Source organism: Drosophila ananassae, unplaced genomic scaffold, assembly GCF_017639315.1.
Source record: "Drosophila ananassae strain 14024-0371.13 unplaced genomic scaffold, ASM1763931v2 tig00000130, whole genome shotgun sequence".
NCBI lineage: Eukaryota > Metazoa > Arthropoda > Insecta > Diptera > Drosophilidae > Drosophila > Drosophila ananassae.
In genome coordinates, this window is record NW_025319126.1 from 648 (window position 1) to 6467 (window position 5820).

The following is a 5820-nucleotide window of genomic DNA, read 5'->3' on the forward strand; positions in this document are numbered from 1 at the left end:
AAGGCATACCGCTTATATAATTTTGAGAAAAGAAGAGTCATCACAGCCCGTGACGTAATTTTTATTGAAGACGATTTTACCAAAAAGGATTTGGCTAAGGTGTCTGAATATCAGATCGTTGAACTCCAATGTGAAACTCCAGTTGATGAGTGTTTGCAAGTAGAACCTGAGGTGAGTTCTAGCATTTTATCGTCTACGGAACAGCAACCTCAAGATGTTGAGGCTAGAAGAGGACCAGGACGACCAAAGATGATACTCACTGGGCTACCTGGACGCCCGAAGAAGCAATATACCATGCTAAATATCCTGACAACTGAGGATGTCTCAGTACCGAGTAGTTACAGCATGGCACTAAGCTCAGAGCATGGAGACAAATGGAAGGCATCGATTCAGAAGGAGATGAATAGTTTGAAAGCCAATGGTACGTGGTCATTAGTTGACTTACCCGAAGGACAGAAGACCATTGGATGCAAATGGGTATTTGCAGTTAAACGAGACAAGTTTGGCAACGTCGAGACGTTTAAATCACGACTGGTTGCTAAAGGGTGCGCACAGCGCCTAGGTATTAATTATTTCGAAACTTTTTCTCCAGTTGCTAGATATTCAACAATTAGACTTGTCATCGCCCTGGCCGTGGAATATAAAATGTTTCTGCATCAGATGGACGTTTCGTCAGCATACCTCAACAGTTACTTGCAAGACGAGGTATATATGCGGCAGCCTGAAGGCTTTGTTGACAAACAGTTTCCAAAACGGGTCCTGAAGCTTCACAAATCGTTGTACGGCCTTAAGCAGAGTGGGCGAGAATGGAATGAGCAGCTCAATGCCGTTCTATTGAAGATTGGTTTTACTCCGTGTCCGAGTGAGCCATGTTTGTACATACGCAATACTCAAGGCATCATGGGAATTGTAGTTGTGTACGTTGACGACTTCATCATATCCAGTTCGAGCAAAGATGACCTGAATGAGATCAAGGTGCTAATCTCACAGTCGTTTGATGTGGTCGACAATGGCACATTGAAACATTTCCTGGGTATGGAAATTGAGCGAGAGGGTGACACTGGTGGAGTAAGGATTGGTCACAAACAATATATTGAGACACTTCTTAGTGAGTATAAAATACAAGACTGTAAGCCTAATAGTATACCCCTAGAAGTTGGTCATCAAATCAAATGTGACAATGAAGGATGCAGCCAAGTGGCCCAAGTCAAGTACCAATCCCTTATTGGATCGCTTATGTATCTGGCAATGACTACCCGGCCAGATATCCTACACTCTACAGTAAAACTTGCTCAGCGAAATGCAAGTCCGCACGAGGCAGCTGCTAAACGTATACTGAGATACCTGAGAGGCACATCGGAGCTACAACTTTGTTTCAAACGCACAGGTCGATATATCCATTGTTACGTGGATGCTGATTGGGCAGGCGACTCGACAGATCGGAAGTCGTACACTGGATGGGCGTTCTTTGCTGAGCAGAATATATTGCGTTGTCTGGCGCTGCTAAAGAGGCAATGTACATCAAGAAGCTGATTACCGAAATGGGGTTTGGTGGCATTAAAACGATACAGGTCTTTAGCGACAACGTACAACGCACTATGTGGATGGTTATGTACTTAACTGTAAACTAATTGTCGCTTACTTATGTTTTTAAGTTCGTCTGCCTGCGTGCAGTCTATTATATTTTATTGAAGTCAGTCGCTAATGAAGCTCAGAAACGAATAAATGTAATATATACGATCCGATATATATATAATAATATTAACTGCTATCGAAATGCAAGGGTATATCAACTTCGGCTCCGCCGGCTCCGCGGTCCCGGCAATGATATGGCTTTTGATTTTTGTTGAGCTAATAATATTTTTAATAGCGGCCAAATAAGTAAACGATTCCCATAGCTTGCAAATAACTGTTAACCGTTTTTTTGCTTACGCTCTGTTTGCGAGAGCAACCGAAACAAAGCATGCCGTTTCGGTTCCTCTCTGAGCAGTAGGCTTTGTTTTGTTTTGTTTCGGTTTTCTGTTGAACGAATTACAATGAGCAAATCATGAAACTCTCATCTACCGAACATCGCTCAATGAGAGATTTGTGTGACACTTGCACAGAGAGACTCAGTAAAAGACCGATTGACTGAAAAAGTCAGCGAAAAAAAACTTTTCAATAATTTGTTTTCGTTTTGCTGCACAGTGGCACATGGTACATGAAATTTGACGAAAAAACTTATTAAAATTTTAAACGTGAATTTTCCAATTTCAAACTAATATATTGATTATTTTAATTAAAAAATGAATATTTTCCTTTAAAATTCATTTATTTTGAGTTAAGCTTAACAACTAAACTTTGGACAACTTTGCTGTCCATTTTGTTAATTATAAAAAATTGATGCACTTTTTTATTAAGTTCTCGTCCCATTTTCAATAAATTTGATGAATCACGGTTTACACGAGAGATTTACAAAGCAACTTGACAAGTTGAGCCCACTAAACTTCACATACACACATACATGCACAAAAGACTTTTTGAATCGTCGAACGCAAGTAAACGGTCCTAGAATGAGCAGACCAAACGAAAAAAGAAAAAAGTGTGCTTTGACTGAGCGCGAGCAAAATTTGTATACGAGCAACTCAACCGGTTGCTCTCAGACTTTTTGCTCAAAGTCTCAGTGACAAACACTTATTTTGAGACCGCTCGAATCGGTTAACAGTTATTTGCAAGGTATGACGATTCCACAATTCAATTTCAATTAAATGTTAATGCTTTTATTCGAGGATTCAATCTAACCAAACTCGCAGCCGCTCAAATCAGTGCGAAAAATACAAGTAAATCAAAGCTTAGCAATAGAGACTCAGAACAATGCATTTGTTTATCATTTCGCTGGCAAGAGGCAAGAGGGGGAACCGAGCGGGGGAACGCACACAAATGCAAGATGAGCTAGCAGCAGCTCTAAAAAAAGCTCCCCAAAGCGCAAGCGCTACAAATACCAATACAGCGCATGCGAACGGGGGACAAATTAATAAAAAACAAAACTGCTGATTAACCCGCCGCTGCTCCTCAGATTTAGAATATAAATTACACAAGCCAACAGCAAAAAATCTCCACGCATAATTTCAACTGCTCCATAACCTTTAAGCCCTGAACCAATGCCCTGAACCCCTGAACCAAAGTCCAGAACAAACATAGGTGATAGAACCACATCACCCACAGTTTTCGCAGTACACTTAAGGAAAGAAATTGATCAAATTTTATTATATATTGAATTATGTAGGCCGTGTAATGGCGATGACCATCATTGTTTCCAGTACGTATCATTTTTGAAATGTATGTGTACCAACTAATATTAAAAACTGGTACCTAGCAGTTACCATATCTTTGGAATACTCATCCAAAGTTGAAATCTCAGTTTGGAGCGAAACAGACACACCATTGCTGTCCCTTTCTCATTGAACCGTCAAGAGGGCGTTGGGCTTTCTCGGCGTTTATATGGTAGTCAACCTTAATTATCGGTTGACTCCTACCGGTAGTGTCTAACTTCTCCTCTTCCATTTTAAGCACGCGACTAATATCACCAAGCTTACTCTTGTAGATATCATGTAACTGCTTCCATCGCGATCCTTACTTATGCTCTATCGAGTTGATATCTGCAAATCTGAAACCAATGCTACGTTCATTGTTGAACTCTGGCATCTCCTTGTTCAACGCCTTCTCCGGAAACCCGTCATTATCGCCATTAACCTCCATCGGTTCTACCAGGCTGGGTCGAAGTGACCGAGTCAAAAAGAAACATTTCTCGTTGTTTCACGAAGACAAGCACTAGCCGATGACTTATTAGCAAACCCAACAATGCGGTCACCGATATGCTTTCCGCGGTCATCGACTGTGATGCTAGCCCGCTCGATAGGCTCAAAAATCTCGAATGACTTGTATAGCAGTTCGTTGGACACAAATGGAGTAAGGTTTCTTACTCGCAAAATAGTAGCGTTGGGAGCGAACAGAGACACAATTACCGTCCCTTCCTCAATGAGCAGGGCCCCAATGACACCGTGGAAGAACGGTACGGAGGTGGCAGTCGTTCCCGTGGCGGAGAAGACTTCTTTATAACTCAAAGATTGAGAAGCGAAATAAGTAGCGTTGGGAGCGAAACGGACACACAATTGCTGTCCCTTCCTCATTGAACCGTCAAGAGGGCGTTGGGCTTTCTCGACGATTATATGGTAGTCAACCTTAAAGAATTTTAAGTTTTTTGTCCACATTTGATAATATATCTCCAATTTCGCCGAAAGGGTTGAACATTTCACGGAGCTCGTCATCAGTGACATATTCGGTAAGATTACCGGATATCACTGTATTCTGTTAGTGAATCACTTGTATTCTGTTCCCATGTCCCTAAAGAACGTCTTCATTGGACCGTACTTCAGAATAAAAGATTCAAATATTGCTTTAGCGACAGTAAAAAATTTACCTAAGTCTAAAATTTCATTGGTACATAAATCGCAAACATCGAATCTTGCAGTAATTTTTCTGCCATGTTTAAATAAACATAACATATCTTTTACATGCAATGTCACTACTTTACGTATTTCGTCATTGTTTATGACTTCATATACGTTGGGCCTAGAAGCTGAATCTAAAGATTGCGTAGGCAATTCTTTTTCTTTATTTTTCGCGCGGATTTTCTGTCTATTCTGATATCTTGTAGTGACTTTATTGATATTTCTAGTTATATTTTGTAGGTCTTTGATGGTTATTCTTGATAACGCATCAGCTACATAGTTGTCTTTTCCCTTCAGATATTCCACAGTGAAATTATATTCTTTCAGCTCAAGTCGCATGCGCGTTAGCTTAGAGCTTGGATTAATCATTGAAAACAGGTAAATTAAAGGTCTATGATCAGTCTTGACAGTAAAGTGTCTACAGTAAAGCTGACAGTAAAGCTTTATACAAAGTGATATATGCATAGATGCAACTGCGAGGTGGTAAAGACCGAATTAGAATACAAATGCGGGAGCGCGGCTCAACGCTTGATGCTGTGGAGCGATCGAGAGAGCCCGAGAGAGAGCGAGACAAACGCTAGTGCATGACGGCAGATGCAGGTGGCCGATCGAATGCACGAGAGCGGGCGACGCGAACATAAGTATAAAAGAAAGTGACGTCACGAACTCAATAAATTATTGCCGGCCAAACTTCTTTCCGGCGGCTGCTTGACCCGACAAAGTTATTGCCCAATGAATTGCTGTCAATTCTTGTTCTGTTGTACTTTTATTACTTTCACCCTTAGTAAACGATCTTGATGCATAATCAATTGGAAGTTGGAGTTCATTTTTGTTTTGAGTTAAAACCGCTCCACACGCTTGCTTACTTCCATCCGTTATTATGAAAAAATCTTTGCTGAAATCTGGGTGTTTGGTCCTTGAGGCTTTTCAATGACTTTTTTTCTTTTTTCCAAAATAACAAAAAATTATTTGTTTCACAACGTTATAAAATGTTTATTTTGTTTGCATATGAAATGGAGTGCTAGAAAGTTCCGATTTAGAATGCGTATGCACTGAGATAGAGAGTACAAGTGGGCCCGCCTTTTAGCATAGGACGGGCGAAAGCTCGTTAACTTAATGACAAAAATAAATTAAAGCCGAGCGGCCGGGAAGAGTCGGCTTGCGACTAACAACAGCGATGAGAAAATGATTATATGCTAAACTATAATTATTACATTTATATATATATTGTGAGGAGATTAGATCTCCCACACACCAAGACAGGTGGCAAGAGGGGCAACAGCGGGGGGGGAACATGCAAGTCAGCACTGCAGCGTCGGATGGGCCAGCG

At 40.8% G+C, this 5820-nt stretch overlaps 1 pseudogene; it reads right to left on the reverse strand.

Moving 5' to 3' along the window:
• Positions 1-1375: 1375 nt before the first annotated feature.
• Positions 1376-5317, reverse strand: LOC26513774 (annotated as a pseudogene).
• Between the last annotated feature and the right edge of the window lie 503 nt (positions 5318-5820).